Below are 17,147 nucleotides of genomic sequence, written 5' to 3' on the forward strand. Positions count from 1 at the left end.
CTCTCGCTGTACCTCCGAGGCAGCAGGCCAGGGCGCGCAGGAGCCGTAGGGGGGTGGGCCTTGTGTCAATTGCTCATACTCGAGCAGCGCCGCGCCCATTCGTGAGCGCGGGTGCGAGCGCATACGCTGCAGCAGCGAGCCGCCGTCCGGTGCGCGGTGAAGCCGGTCGATGTGATTCAATGCTCATATGCTCATTCAAAGATCCCCAGGTGGTCGAAAGTATTCCGGAGCCCTCCACTACGGTACCTCTTCCTTCCTTTCTTCTTTCACTCCCTCCTTTATCCCTTCCCTTACGACGCGGTTCAGGTGTCCAACGATATATGAGACAGATACTGCGCCATTTCCTTTCGCCCAAAACAATTATTATTATTATTATTATTATTATTATTATTATTATTATTATTATTATTATTATTATTATTATTATTATTATTATTATTATTATTATTATTATTATTATTTTCTTGGAGCTACGAAAGACGTTGGGCAATAGTATATGCGTTGTATTTCGCGCTTAAAACATTGCGTGCTAAAGGAATAAAAAAAGACGGTGTTGGTTGGCACCATTTTTTATCAAATCACAAGATCGCCGGCATCCTTGTCATGAACCGCGTTTTCGTGAATTACAATTAGATCCTCCGCAATGACGAAGGTTGAAATAAAAAAAAACTAAAGCAAATAAGACATCAGGGCGGTTAACCAAGAGATTGCGGTTAGTAGTTCTTCAATCAATGTGAGAAATAAAAGATGAAAAAATTGCGAAGCGCCTGCGCTCTGCTGCGCAAAACACTGAACTCAGCGAAAGCTGTCGCCATGCTGCCGCCCGTCTTCTGTTAGTAAAGTAGCTATGACGTACAGAAAAGCCTATGGCCTACAGACTTTGCGCAAAACTTAGCTATCACAACCATCGCAACGGGAGCTCGCTCATGAGCCTGGCGCTGGTCACGTGACCGGATGCTGACGATGTGACCGTCCACGTGACCGGATGTTGACGAACGACGCCAAAGAACCCTCCGTGTAACAGCTTTGGCTGTAAAATAACGTCAAGTATAATAAAAGGAGTCCTTAATAACTCTTCATACCTCAAGCAAATTTTGGTCTTCTTTGAGCCCGAATAATGGAAGTTCGACGTATGCTCAGTGGTGTCACAGGAAAAGCGGTCGGCCATATCGCGTGCCTACTGCCGTTTAAGGGCTCGCGACACCCGTGCTGTTCATTAAAGAACTTTCTCCGATCCTCATTCGGTGCCGTGCACTCGTTCTGTTCCTGAGTCGACCTACGCGATGCACGAGTTTCTGTTCACTGGGATCGTGCAGACCAACGAGTAGCTACCATTAGGTGATGAGCCTCGGCAAGAGCCTCCGAGAGCGAAACAATACCCTTTGCAAGCTCTGGCTGGAAGCAACTTGACTTTGCCTTAGTAACCTTTTCAAGCTTAAATGTTTGCACAGTTCCTTAGACTGTTGTTAATATAAGTTCAGTTAAACCTAACGCATAGCAGTTGGGCGCTGTACAGCCTGTAGGAGATATCGCTGCAGGACATTCGCTGGCCATTCCCATCGTCGCAAAATCATTCTCCGAGTCTTTAAGCAGCAGGCTGTAGTAGACTGCCGCGGTGGTGCAAATTAATTTGTATCTTCCCAACAAGACGCTTTCAAATCCGCTCAATCTATGTTCCGCGCTGTAAGGGCTCGAATTTCATTATTTAATCATGTGGCCGGCATCCTTGACCCCGCGGTGGATGAGGCCGGACCGTTTATACACAGCGAGCTTTCATAATTATTTTTTTTTTCGATTTGTTTTCTTATGTGCGCCCGGTTCGCTCAGACATGGCGAGGGGCAACAACAGTTCGTGATCCCCGACTGGGGGCTCGGGAGGGAGCGATCAGGTTGCTCGCGCGCGTGAGGCTCGTTTCATCGCCCCCTCGCGACCCGAACCGTGTGACGCAGCTGCTGCAGCGGTGTTTACGTGAGAGAACGCGCGATGGAAGGAGGCTCGCTTTCACGAGAGGCGGCTCTCGCCCCCCTGCGCTGGACATACGGTGTATGTGCTAAGCACGCGCACACGCAGGGGCTTCAGCGAGCTATAGCGCATTGCATCCGCATGATTACACGTTCCGTCCGCAGTGGAAGTCTCGTCTGGGGGATGCTGAGACTTCTTGCTTGCCGCTTGCGGCTGCGCATCGGAGGAGGAACGCCACAAGTTGAGTGGGGAGGAGCGTAGGGGTGCAACGATGGGTACACTCAGCTCATCCCCCCCACCGTCTCCCCCTTCCCCACTTTGCCCTCCTTCTCCTTCAGCCAGCGTCTCTTCGTCTTCTTCCTGGGGCACTATTAATCAAGGCCGTAATGGCGGCTCTCTTCCGCGCTCGAAGAGACGTCTTCTTTTGCGAGTCGCCGTCACCCGGGGCTGCTGAGCATGCAGCGGCAACAAAGCTTGTTGTTACGGGGCGCCGACGGCGTCCCCCCCCCCCCCCCCCCCGGTCTTTTTCTTAGCCCTTCTGATGCTGCGGGCTTCCGCGCATGCCGCGTGGCCCGAAACCGCTTGCGCCTGAGGCTCCGTGAATTCGGCCGTTTATACACGCTTTTGCGCCCGCGAGAGGGCGCATTATACTCGGGCGGGCGCCGAGGAATATCCGGTGGCGCTGGCTGGCGCTAGCGAAGCCTGTGCAGACAAAGCGTAGAAATAAAGCTTCAAAGAGGAGGGTGAGGTAGCGGAGAAACTGAAGCGCCGGTGGCGACTCGCGCGTCCATTTATCACGCGGACGGCTCAATCGAGAAGAGGCAAGACTGGGAGACAAAGCATGCATGACCACCACCGTGCAGCTTCTTTCTCTCTCTCTCTCTATCCTTGAGAGGCCTTTCTGCTAACTTCCCCCTCTCCTGACTTTGATCGCCCTCCCCCTCTTCACTGTTCGGCTTCCGTTGTCGGCGCGCCGTGATCCGACGGCGTTAACCCCGCAGCTCCCATCCACGGTTAGAGCGCGGAGCGCTTCGCTGAGCACGGCGATCACGCCCCGCACGATATGTATGCGCGCCAAAGGAGGCAGCCGCACGTTTTGGCGGCGCCCCGTGCTCCTCGAGCGGGTAATTCGTCAGCTGAGTTCACCCGTCCGAAACGTGGTTCCTCGCAGATGCGCGTGAACCCTCTGCGGGCGCAGAGGCTGTGTGCATGCTTGCCGATCGCGCGGAGGTGCTCCTCGATGATCTCGATCCACTTATCGCTATCGCCAGGCGGCGTTTCGAGCGGATGCGAGCCCAGCGTATGATTCCACTCTGCGGCTTGGATAAACGATATGCGATCTCTCACCGAGCTAGAGACCCCTGACGCCGGTTCACGCGACGATCAGCCGGAAATAGTGCTGCGCTTGTGCCCTTGAACTTCCCTGCATAAGGGAGCATCTCAGTAAACTGTGCTCGCTTGCCCTGATTCTCGCTGACTTATTCACTGAGGGCATCAGTCTCTCCGACGCGAAGCCACTGAAGCAATAGCGGATAGTCATAAGATCAATATGTTAATGAAAACCGTATCGAGAGGTGTATGTATGATGATCAATTGAACACCTGGCTGAAGCGATGCTTGCTTCGGCAGCCTGAAGAAATCTAATAACAGTCGCATTTTGGTGTAAACGAGGTATAATCCAAGTGAACTCAATCACTCACCCCAACTGTGGGAATGCCAACCTTAGCCTTTCGCTGTCGTGGGAGAAGGAAACATTTCAGAGTTTTTTTCTGATTATTCTACTCCATTGCTGTCATCCATCGCTTTAACTGGCAGTTCTTATGATAGCGGGACATGGACAAAAAGTAATAGGGTTTTAACGTGGTTAAACCTAGTAGGCGTGCGAAAGCACGTGTTCATTCTTCGCCTCTTCTTCTTTTTCTCCTTCCATTGGCTGCAGCTGGCGCGACGCTCCTCTGAACTTTCCCGAGCTTCCTCCCATTCGCTACACCTGGCGCAACGCTCCTCCGAACTTTCCCGAGCTCACTACCATTCGCTACACCTGGCGCGATGCACCTCCGAACTTTCCCGAGCTTCCTCCCATTGGCTGCAGCTGGCGCAACCTCAGAACTTTCCCGAGCTTCCTCCTATTGGCTGCAACTGGCGCAACACTCCTCCGAACTTTCCCGAGCTCACTCCCATTGGCTACACCTGGCGCGATGCACCTCCGAACTTCCCCGAGCTTCCTCCCATTGGCTGCAGCTGGCGCAACGCTCCTCCGAACTTTCCCGAGCTCACTCCCATTGGCTACACCTGACGCGATGCACCTCCGAACTTCCCCGAGCTTCCTCCCATTGGCTGCAGCGGGCGCAACGCTCCTCCGAACTTTCCCGAGCTACCTCCAACCTGCAGCTGGCGCGATGCACCGACAAGACAGGATTCTTGCTCGGAGTTGGTACGTCTGGAGTAGTGCTTTCGAACTAATTAAGAGTGAAATGAGTCCAAATTGAATAGAAACGGAATAGAATCGTTATGATGTCCTCGCTCTGGTCGCTATACTCACGACATTCACCGGTGGTGCGCTCGCGGCTTGGTCGTCCCGACCACCTAAGAGCGAGGGGCACGGCATCTGGTGGCCAGTGGGAAAGGTCCCAGCCAGCAGCGGCGGTTTAGAGCATCGCATCCGATTCCGCCGTCCGGGGTCACTGCGCGTCGCCACGGCTGGAAGAGGAGATACCCCCCCCCCCCCCTTCCTTTCCGAACAAAAAAGATAAAAAGGCCGCCTTCTCGCGCTGTTCGTGTCCACCAGCCATACATCATCACCTGCCGGCGTTGGCCATTCGCGGGCGGCCTCTTCATTAATTGCCCCGCCGCCATCGCAGACGCCAGGCGCGCGTATTTAAGTCGCGCTGCGCTTATTTCGCGTCTGGTTTCGCTCTGTCTCCCGCATCCTCCCCCTTTTATTCTCAGCGCCGCCGCTTGTTTAAAGTGCCCCGCCCGCATGCGCTTCAGCACATTAGGGTGACGCCTGTTGGTTTTGGTCGCTGCTGCTGCTCCCTGCTGCCGTCGATGCACGAACGCTCGTGCAGTTGTGCGCAGCGAGATTCACGTTATGACAAACTGAATTTGTGCCTCTAGCACACTTCAAGGTACGCAGGGTATACTGTCTGGACAACGCTGTGTATATGACATTTGAGGTCGCAACACAAACATTTTGCAGTTCGCACTATGAGTGAATCTCTCTCTCTCTCTCTCTCTCTCTACACACACACACACACACACACACATACACACACATACATACATATATATATATATATATATATATATATATATATATATATATATATATATATATATATATATATATATATATATATATATATATATATATATATATATATATATATATATATATATATATGGACCGCCTATAATAGGATACAATTTTAAAAAACAGCAGTTGTTAACACTGGGCCACGGTCCGCGGCGTACTGTATTACTCCGCTAGCCAGTCACAAAAGTGAACGAAATCAGCTTTTTAATATTTGACTTTATTAAACAAGCCAGGTATCAAAATTCTAGAGCTTATAACTTTTTTCTCGTGATTAGCTTCTTGTTTAGGTGACAAGAGAAGTTTTAACAACGGCCTACATTTTTGTCGTGGAGGAATTCTGTGCGCCGGTCCTGAATGTGGGCGGAGCTTCACTGCAGACTTAAGTTGTATCCGACTATAGTAAGAACTCCACCTACATAACGTCAATATATGTTCTCGTCGGCCGCTGCCCACGCAAAGACGTCGTCTTGCAACAATGAGCGCCGGTCAGTGAACATACCAATAGATGCATTCACTTTACAATCGATTTGCTCGATACGAGCGTCATGGCTCGAGTATATGCGGGCTTTGTACATGGTTCGGGCATCATCATCATCATCACCATCATCAAAATCATCATCATCCTGGCTACGCCCACTGCAGAGCAAAAGCCTCTCCTATTTCTCTCCAATTAACCCTGTCTTTTGCAGACAAGTATATGACAAAAGATTGTAGCTGGACTATGGAATGGCTACAGCTTGCATTTCGTCTCTAACTGCCTTTATACGTATTAAGACCTGCTAAGAATTACTTTCGTTCGAGCATTTTGCGCTTCTGTTCCGTGTAACTGAAACCAGCGCACTGGCTTCTGTAAGCTTCCCACACGCACAGCCTTTGCCAAAAGTAGCCAGGCTGCATGGTTTGCTTCTCATTCGAATAATAGAGCCTTTACGGCTTCCCTAAATATCAAAAAAGCTCTCGGAAGGTGCGGACAAGGGTTCTACTTACCATACAGAGATTTAGAGCTGGAGGGCTGGCATAATAGCTTCAATATACGACCGAGAAGCAAGCCGTGCAGCCTGGTTACTTTTGGCAAAGACTGTACTTCGATCGCTACCTACTGAGAACCGTACATCGCCTTGGTGGTCAAGCGTCGTGGAAAATGAGCATAATATTACTTTGTATAGAATCGCCGAGCAGGTGCTCCTTTTAGGAACGCGAAATGGCTCGCTAAATGCTGCACTCAACTAGGCGTCCCACGTGGCCCGTTCAACTCGCGCTTTCATGCGTACGAAGGCTGCGCGCGTGTCGCTGCACTAGCGCCGCCACCCGGCGCCCGTGCGAAACGAGCACCGGCCCGTATTTGGCTCTGATGTTGGGCTACGTATACGGCACGGAACGAACGCAGCCTTCGCGCACACTGTACGCGTTAGGGAAAAGCCACTGTCAGCGTTTAGCTGGCTGCATCATGCAAACTGTGTCGTCATTTTGCATGCATGGGACGTCAGAAGCGCCACACTCCGCTGTGCACGTGGTTTAAGTAGTCAAGTACACGCGCTGGAAGAGTGCTCACGGTTGAAAAATTTGACTGCATGCGCTTGAAGATTAAAGGTCCGCGGGTTAAATAGGCAGAGATGCGACGAGCAGTGTAACGCGTAAAGGGTTAATAATAATAATTGGTTTTCGGGGAAAGGAAATGGCACAGTACCTGTCTCATATATCGGCGGACACCTGAACCGCGCCGTAAGGGAAGGGATAAAGGAGAGACTGAGAGAAGAAAGGAAGAAAGAGGTGCCGTAGTGGAGGCCTCTGGAATAATTTCGACCACCTGGGGATCTTTAACGTGCACTGACATCGCACAGCACACGGGCGCCTTAGCGTTTTGCCTCCATAAAAACGCAGCCGCTGCGGTCGGGTTCGAACCCGGGAACTCCGGATCAGTGTGAAGGGTTAAAGATCTAAACCTTGCTTTTGCAGTAGTGTATCTACCTCGATCTCTCTTTTCGTTTGCAGCACGGTAGCTTCTAATTTGGAGGCTTAACTTGTGGGAAGCCTGCTAGATTCCCGCCGTGGCGTCTGCGCGGCATCCCGCGTCGCTCTCTTTCCCTTTCTCCCGCCTCGGGCGGCGGAGAGACGGCTGGTGGCTAATCGCTGTCATTCGGCCGCAGCTCCGCCCCCGGCTTCCCAAGGGCCTTTGCCATTGGTGACTTTTGGCGGGAATTCGGGACCCGTTTGGGGTGGTCGCGCGACCTTCCGAGCGGGGCAGAGAGAGAGAAGAGACCCCTCCGAGACAGCGTAAGGTGCGTACGTTACTGTTCGTCCGGGCCGGCCTCTGCCGTTCGGACCATGCAGTTCATACTCGAGCTCGCCAGCGTGGGTCCTCGATCCGCCGCGGCTCGAGCCTGTCCAGGGGTCCAACGACCTCTGACAGGCGCACCTTGCGTTGACTGCCCACTCTCTCTCGCAAACGGCCCATCGGCCGACACGAGAGAGATCACAGCACTGCCGCGGGGACAATCTCCTGCAGCGGCGTGCTAGCGGCGCGCATTTCTCTTGTTGCCCCGAGCGCGCACCGGAGCCTTGCTCTGAGCGCGCCCCGGGACGGGGTGACTGTGGAGTGTGTGTATGTACCGCTGGAGGACGGCGTCAATAAACGTCTCCTTTGTGAACTTGGAGGCCTGTTTCTTGCGGCGAGCCGCTCTCCTCTCTTCAGAGGTTGAACGCCGCCGCAGCGGTGCCCCAGGGTGCGTGTGGTGACGGCTGATCGGGGCCCTTGGCTCGCGCGAAGCTCGAACCCGCGGTGGGTAGTGGCCTGTGCCTACTGAGAAACCCACAACTGGCGCCCAACGTGCTAAGTCACTGGCTCTTAGCCTTTGATAGCACATTTGCCGAGCAGGTCGCCTTGACGATCACGCTTGCGCACCATGTCTGCCACCCCCATCGGGGCACTCGGCAGCTACGTGTCGGCTCCCTTAGGAGACGTAGCGTCCTTTGATCCGTTGGCGGCTGTTCCTTCGAATAGCCAAACACCGTGGTTGGCCGCGGCCCCCCTTGGGGCATACGGCGCTACAACCCCCAACGTCGATCACGCAGCTCCCATTGGAGCTGTATCGGGAGCACCCTGCGGTGCACCCGTCAATCACATGCCTCCGCTGTGCGTGCTTTGCACCCAGTGCGAAAGCGGTGCGTGCGACGCTGCCGCAACCGGCCGTCCTGCACAGCAGCAGCCGTGCCCCGCGAGCAGTCAATTCTGCTCTGGGAACGGTGAGGCGCTGGCCCGGTTCCCTGTGGAAACCGCGCCGCTCATCGAACTGGGCGCCTTGCCTCCTGCGTTCGTGCAGCCCGCCCAAGCCTCCTCTGAGGCCGGGGCGCAGTCGCTGCCCAAATAGCGCGGACCCGAGTTCAGTTGCTAGGGTTCACGCTGGGCGAGGGCTCCATTGAGCCCGATGCGGACAAACTCCGAGCCATACTCGAGTTTCCCGTGCCCAAGGACGTACGCGGCCTCCGCCGTTTTCTGGGAATGGCCAATTTCTATCGGTCGTTCATCCCGTCCTGTGCCCGCGTGCAGGCACCCTTGACCAAGCTCTTGGGAAAGACTGCCGCGTGGCAATGGGGGCCTGAGCAAGAGCGATCCTTTCGCCTCCTGTCTAGTGCCATTGCCGAGACAGCGCAGCTCAGACTACCCGACCTGACCAGACAGTTCGTAGTCCAGACTGACGCGAGCGATCTGGGTTTAGGAGCAGTTCTCCTACAGGATTTCGATGGCGTGCTGCAGCCGCTGGCCTTTGCCAGCCGCTCCTTGCTACCCTCGGAGAGGAATTATTCCGTGACCGAGAAGGAGTGCCTCGCCATCGTGTTTGCACTGCGAAAATTCGACGTCTACCTTGACGGAACGCAATTCGCGGTGCAGACAGACCACAGTGCGCTCAGTTGGCTGATGCGGCTCCGCGAGCCTGCGGGTCGGCTGGCGCGCTGGGCTCTCCTGATACAGCATTACGACTTTTCGGTGCAGTATCGAAAGGGGAGCACGAACGTGGTAGCTGACGCGCTATCCCGTGCCCCACTCGCCAGCGGCGCCTTGACGCCAGCAGGCGGAGCGGGCGAAAAAGCGGACGAGCCGCCGGGCGGCAAGGAGGGGGAGCCCGCAAACGGGCTAACCCATTCCGCTAACCAGGCAAGCAGCGCTTCGCAAAGCGGGCGAGAGGCAAAGCTCCGCGTGAGCGCCTCGGAGACGCCGTCGCGAGCGGAAATTTTGGCTGCAAACCTGAAGGGGGACGAGACCAGGCCCCCCTCTGGGGTAACAGGAATCGTTTTCAGCCGGAAAGAGCTGCTGAAAGCCCAGCAAAATGACCCCATGTGTCGCGAGATGAGCGACGGTCTCAGGGAGACGGAGCGCCGGGACGCTACTTGTATTGTAGCGGGCGCAGGGGGTGAAAGCCAGCGTGTGTCGCGGCGAGCCCCGGGGGATTCATATTTGCTGGGCCATGACGGGCTCGTGCTGAAATACATAGCCACCGATGATGAGTCCATTGACCCGTTCAAGGTGGTTATCCCCAAAAGTCTGAGAGGCGCACTGTTGCGATTTTCTCATGACGAACCACTGGCCGGTCACCTGAGGGGCTCCAAAGTTTTTGCAAAACTGAGTCAATCGGTGACGTGGCCCGGCATGAAGCGTGACATTTTCCGCTATTGCCGTTCCTGCCATGTCTGTCAAGCGGTGAAGTCAAGGGGCGGCAAGCCGCCCGGAATGATGAAACCAATTGACAGTGTGCGTCCGTGGCAGATGGCCACCTGCGATCTGATGGGGCCTCTCCCCAGGAGTAAGCAGCGCAAAGGCACAACTGGTGCTGCGGAACGCAGCCGTACCGAGCACCGGTACAATCTGAGGCGACGGTCACCGATGTGATTGATGCCGGATGGCGGACTCTTCCGCAACCGAAGGCACGCAGCCTCAGCTAGCTGGCGAGCTTTCTCGCCGGGCCCTACCCCAGGTGAAGCACGGCGATTTCTTTTTTGTTTTGTTTTCCGCATGCTCAGTTCCAGCCTTGTGCAGTTATTTAGTCGTTTGTTTGTTTTAGTCAGTCTTTAACATGTTTTTGTTTCCAGTTTATTCGTTGTCTCTTCTAACGTTCCGAGATCTGTACATATGTAATATACGTTTGCGTTGGCGTTCAGTTTTTTAAAACCAGACTTGTACATATGTAAAGTTCAGCCTACTCGCGATTGCATTTTTCTTGTAGCGCAGAGATGGCCTTCTTTTGTACAGCGCGCCTTGGTTTTCATTTATGTTCTGACTTAGAATGCTCATGGCAGCGGAGATGATGCGAGACTCATGCGCACGTGTTGCGAGCACGCTAAAAAAATCTTAATTTTGCCCATTAAACTGTAACCAAGGGGTTTAGAAAGTTTTTGGGTTTTTTGTCCCGAGTTGTTGGTTCCGGAGGCTGCTCGTCGGGGTCCCTTGTATTTGTAACACACGTGACAGGATGCAGCGTATTTCCGGCAACTTTGTGTGTCCTGTACACAAAACATGTATGTCATATGTCCCTACACCACCACGAAGACGAACAATGCGCATTCTGTCCACGCGTTCTGCGCTTCCTGAAGCCAGAAACAGGAAGACCACATCTAGACTTCTTATAGACTCTGTTTCCTTTCTATAGATGTTTATTTTTGTCTATTCATAGTCTATTGACTGTCTATAGACAAAAGTCTACAAAAAGTGTGCGGCCACAAATATATAGATTGTTCATAGACTGTCTATAGGATTTGTGTTGGCTAGACTATTCTCTGGCATTTGTACATAGTTTATACACTTTATAGACAGAAGTCTACGGACAGTCTATAGACTGTCTAAAGAAATCTTTTAAAGGGATGTCATTACACCACCACGAAGACGAACAATGCGCATTCTGTCCACGCGTTCTGCGCTTCCTGGAGCCAGAAACAGGAAGACCACATCTAGACTTCTTATAGACACTGTTGCCTTTCTGTAGATGTTTATTTTTGTTTATCACAGTATATAGACTGTCTATAGACAAAAGTCTACTACAACTGTGCGGCCACAAATCTATAGATTGTTCATAGACTGTCTATAGGATTTGTGTTGGCTAGACTATTCTCTGGCATTTGTACATAGTTTATACACTTTATAGACAGAAGTCTACGGACAGTCTATAGACTGTCTAAAGAAATCTTTTAAAGGGATGTCATTACACCACCACGAAGACGAACAATGCGCATTCTGTCCACGCGTTCTGCGCTTCCTGGAGCCAGAAACAGGAAGACCACATCTAGACTTCTTATAGACACTGTTGCCTTCCTATACATGTTTATTTTTGTCTATCATAGTATACAGACCGTCTATAGGCAAAAATCTACTAAAAGTGTGCGGCCACAAATATATTGATTGTTCTTAGACTGTCTATAGGATTTGTGTTGGCTAGACTATTCTCTGGCATTTGTACATAGTTTATACACTTTATAGACAGAAGTCTACAGACAGTCTATAGACTGTCTAAAGAAATCTTTGTAAGGGATGTCACTACACCACCACGAAGACGAACAATGCGCATTCTGCGTTTCCTGCAGAGCCAAAACGAGGAAGACCACAAACACGACAAGGAACCAATAAATAAGGAATTGTCACTATCTTTCTCGTCAACTTCGACCTGCATTTTTGGCTGCTTCACGAAAAGGTCAGTCGGCGACAGTTTTATCCACATTTCGGGGATAAAACGGATTTCGGGGTCACGGATTTCGGGGTCACTTCGACCCGGTCTCGTGGAGTGAAATACGGAGGCAAATTTCTCGCACTCCCGAGACCCCGTTGAAACCAACGTTGTCCCATCACCCTGTGCATGATCAACAGTTCAGCTCTGATCTTGTTGTTTATCCATGGAAAAATTAAATCATCCGGGGAATGCTGGCGCCCCTACCTCGTGCCAGTGCTATCTCATCAAGGTGGAAGCCGGATGCTGCGACCCAGCACCATCGCTTTAGTGTGAAGAATCCCCAGTGATGAACTACTCACACGCACGTGTTTCATGTTGTTTATACTCATCATAGAAGGGGTGGGTGGGTCCGGGCAAAAAGTGATGCGAAATCATTAATGGAACCCCGGACTCCTATAGAAGACATACGGCAGGAAATCAAAGTACACTGAATCATGCGGTAAAATAGGAGATACCAACAGCTCAAAAGTCATTTTATACAGCGTCATCCATACGGCGCCTTTTATACATATCCAGGAAATACGCACCGAAAGCGTTTCATTCTTATCGCAACAGTTCTCTCAGCAAAGAGGGATGAATTACTATTTTTTTCGGTATCAGTGTTTTTAGGCTGTAGATGATTTAACAGCTGCGGCGTAGTGAAACGCAGCATGCGATTTCCGTTGGTCTGCTATTCTTTAGTTTTAGCATAACTGAGACGTACACTAGTGTAGGCATGGGCTTTACCAGCCGGATGCATGCTGCGCGTGCACAGTGCGCACCTTTCTGAGCCGGCATACGCCTACGCAAGTATCATCATCATGAACATGACTGCGCCCCCTGGAGTTCAAGGACCTCTCCCATGTCTCTCCAATTAACTCAATCCTGTTCCAGCTGCGGCTACCGCATCCAGGCATACTTCTTGATCTCATTCGCCCACCTAACTTTCTGCCGCCCCCTGCTACGCTTGCCTGCTCTTGGAATCCACTCCGTTACCCTTAATGACTAGCGGTTATCTTGCCTTTTCATTACATGCTCTGCCCGAGCCCATTTCTTCCTCTTGATTTCGACTAGGATGTCATTAACCCGCGTTTGTTCCCTCACCCACTCTGCTCTCTCCTCGTCTCTTAAAGTTACGCTTATCAATTTCGTTTGCACAGCTCGCTGCGTAGTTCTCAGAAAATTTTGTGCTGAACAAAGAAATTCAGCACAAAATTTTCTGGGTGCCAGGGCACACCGGTGTGACTGGGAATCAGAGTGCCGACGATCTAGCTCGCGAGCTTACCAACCGAGCAGATACATGAAGTGACCCTGAGCCCACCACAACGGTGGAACCATCGTACGCGGAAATCCTAAATCACTACAGAGGACAGAGGATAGCGTATCCTCCACCACCCCAGCTATTAACGCAATATGAGGCAGTCGGCTGGCGTAGACTGCAAACAGGAAGCTTTCATAACTTGCACATACTTCACACAATGTTTCCGAACCAGTACGCGGACACATGCAAGTGGTGTGGAGCCACCCCCACTTTATGCCATATTACATGGGAGTGTAAAAACAATTATTCATTCCATAAACTAAAAGAGCCCAATGCGGAACAGTGGGAGAGCCTGCTCGCCAGCAGCGTGCTGGCGGTCCAAAAAGGACTGGTCCAGCATGCGTATGAGGTAGCAAGACTCAGTGGGGCCCTGGAATAAGGGCTCGGAACTTCAACATGAAGACACCCGGGTCCCGCTGAATCGACCAATTTTTGGCAACAATAAAGTTTCTATCTCTCTCTCTCCCTCTCTCTGTTTAAGTTGAACCCGTTTCGTTAGCCTCCGCGTTTCTGCCCCATAGATGAGTACCGGTAAGAAAACAGCTGTTATATATTTTGCTATCGAGGGATACTAGTAAACTGCTATTCATGACCTGAGAGTACGTGCCAAATGCGCACCGCCCCAATCTTATCCTTCGTTATTTCACTCTCGTGGTCTCGATCTAAGGTAGCTACCTGCTCTAAGTAGATGTATTTTACCACTTCCAGTGCCTCGCTACCTATTGTAATTTGCTGCTCCCTTTCGAGTGTGTTAAACATACTTAGCTTTCTGCATATCATTTTTAGACCTACCGTTATAATTTGCCTTTATAAGTCATTGATCATGTTTTGCAATTTGCCCTTCGAGTCACATATCAGGACAGTGTCATCAGCGGGTCACAGATTCCTAAGGTTTTCTCCATTAACTCTTATGCTTAACTGTTCCCAATGCAGGTATCTGAATACCTCATGTAAACACGCGGTGAATAGCAGTGGAGAGGTCGTGTCTTCCTTCCTAACACCCTTCCTTATTGGGATTTTTACGAATTTCTTTATGGGGAACTTTGGTGGATATATGCAGCCGTTTTATAAGTATCTTCCAGTATTTTTACATATGGCTCTTCTTTACACCCTGGTTCCCCAATGGCTGCCGAGGTTTCGACCTCTCGTAGTCTATGAAGGATATGTAGAGGGGTAAACTAGGATATGTATTGGGTATATATAGGATATGTACAGGGGTTGGTTATATTCTGCGCCGTTCTCTACCACCTGAGTGATAGTGTGACTATGGTCTATTGACGAGTATATCATTTACGAAAGCCCGCTTGTCCTTTGTTCGATTGAAGTCTTAAGTTGTTTTGATTCTATTAGCGAGTACCTTTGTAAATATACCTTGTAGGAAACGCACAGTAAGCTGATCGGTCTCTAACTCTGCAATTCCTTGACGTCTCCTTTCTGATTAATTAAAATGTTAAGCGTTCTTCCTTGATTCCGGTACGGTCGAAGTCACAAAGCATTGCGTACACAGGGTGGCCAATGTTTCTAGCACAGCCTCCCCACCATCCTTCAACAGATGTGTTGTGGCCTGATCCTCAACAGTGCCTTCCCTCTTTGTATTGCTTCTAATGCATTCTTATGCTAGTATACGTCTCTGCCTTGCTAAAGCTGTCAAGGTCTCGTAAACAAAGCGGGCGCTGTCTTTCGGAGCCGTAGTATTTGAGTCTTCCCGTTCCTCCTAAGTGTACAATTCTTTTGAAGACGAATTCGACCACAGTACAAATCAATCCGCCATATTCCTAAGTACACTTCTCTGAATGAACACTCCTGGAGAGCTCACTTGGTGTAGTCTGCAGCATCCGCACTCTAAACACGAATACACCTATTTGGGAGTAGTAAGAGAGTAAGCTGTCCTCTAGCTCACACTCTTTTATTATAAAAGGAAGTACACCAAAGGACAGCTTACTCTTTTTACTCCTTTCTGTTACTCATTTCTGTTACTCCTTTCTGTTACTCTTTTACTCCTTTCTGTTTCTGTGCAGGGTGGAATTTCCGGCGACGACGTGCGGCGACCGAGTCGGTGTGAACGGAACGTCCATAACCTCTTTCGGTTCATTTTGAAAGATTACCCCCCCCCCCCCCCCCCCCCTCCGCCTTCTCTTACCAGCTGCTTCTTCCTGTTCCCTACCGTTTGATTTAAACTCGAAGCATCCAGACTCAATAACAGAGAGGCATACAGTTCCAGAGAGAGATAGACAGAAGAAGAGAGAAAGATGATCGCGCCGGAGTTCAGCGGGTGCACCGAATAAATCACAACTTGTTTCCGAATCCGGAGGACCGCCATATGGCAGCACGGGGGAGGAGGGGAGTCGCCGATAGCGGTATATGGTGCCCGGCGCGTCGCGCCGGGGTCAAGAGCGACTCTCGGCGGCGGCGGCGGCGACCGAGCTTATCTGTCGGCCAAGGTGCTCGTCCGTCTTTTCGGGGCCGAGCAGGAAAAAGGTTAAGCTCCTCCTCCTCCTCCTCCCTCGAGTGTGTATGCTGGTGGCCGGCGGCGGTGAATTGCGCGACGTCCGATATTGTGTATATGTATATATAGGTATATACACACTATATGCGTCGTATACCCTTCTCCTCAGCTCTGTTTAAAATCACCAGCGCGCCAGTGTCCCTCTTTATACCCCCTCCCCCATCCCGGCCGCTCTTTGTGTGTATGTATGTGTAGGTTTATATACGGTCCCCCTCTCCCATTAAAGAGGCAGATCGAGGAAGATGCGGCTCTGTTTTGCGTTTATCTGTCGCATCGTCGTCTGTCGCTTTTCTGAGTTTCTGAATTTTCGTTTTGGATTTTTTTTTGTCCGGAAGGGAGGAGAGGTGACGTGTGGGCGAGCACTATCCCCTCCTCCTCCTCCTCCTCCTCCTCCTCCTCCTCCTCCTCCTCCTCCTCCTCCTGCTGCTGCTGCTGCTGCTGCTGCTGCTGCTGCTGCTGCTGCCCATCCTTTGCCCGTGCCGTTCCCATAAAAGCGGAAGAAGACCGGTTCGTCTGCGCCTTTCTCGAGATACTCCCGTGCCGAGTGCGGTGGTGGCAGTATATGGCCGTATAGTGTGGTGGTATGAGGAGGGGACGCGAGCTCGCGGTGGTTCGGCGCGTGCGTGCGTGCGTGTGTGACCCTGTAACATTCGGGGCTGGGCGCATCGCGAACGAGGGCCAGATGAGATACATTTAATCTGGTCGCCGAGGGGGGAGTGAGGCGGAAGAATTTCCGACGCTGCTGTGTTCCGGCTGTCGTTGCTTCTTTTGTGGCGAAGGCATGAGCAACGACCTAGACCCATGCCTGCGTTCTCGTGTTCGCGCGCGCGCTGTGTGGATGTCAGTACGCGGATATTGTGTGTGTGTGTGTGTGTGTGTGTGTGTGTGTGTGTGTGTGTGTGTGTGTGTGTGTGTGTGTGTGTGTGTGTGTGTGTGTGTGTGTGTGTGTGTGTGTGTGTGTGTGTGTGTGTGTGTGTGTGTGTGTGTGTGTGTGTGTGTGTGTGTGTGTGTGCGTGTGTGTGTGTGTGCGTGTGTGTGTGTGTGTGTGCGCGCGCTTGTGTGTGTGTGTGCGTGCGTGCGTGCGTGCGTTCGCGCGCGTGTGTACTTGCGGTGCATAGAGGCCCCCCTCACATTATTTGTGCGCATGCATGTGTAGTATCGCTCTTCCAGTTTTTCGTCTGCAGACTCGACCTCTTCTCCACTGCCTCCTCCTCCTCCTCTTCCGTTCGCGTGCTATCCACTGAGCGCTCGGTGGCCCCGGCATTGGTGCTCAGTGGCCGAGACCTCCGTCGATGTAATACCTGTTTGTATAGGCCTGCCACCGTGACCTTCCTCGCTACCTGTTCGCC

This window comes from Amblyomma americanum, chromosome 5 (assembly GCF_052857255.1).
Source record: "Amblyomma americanum isolate KBUSLIRL-KWMA chromosome 5, ASM5285725v1, whole genome shotgun sequence".
NCBI classification, from domain to species: domain Eukaryota; kingdom Metazoa; phylum Arthropoda; class Arachnida; order Ixodida; family Ixodidae; genus Amblyomma; species Amblyomma americanum.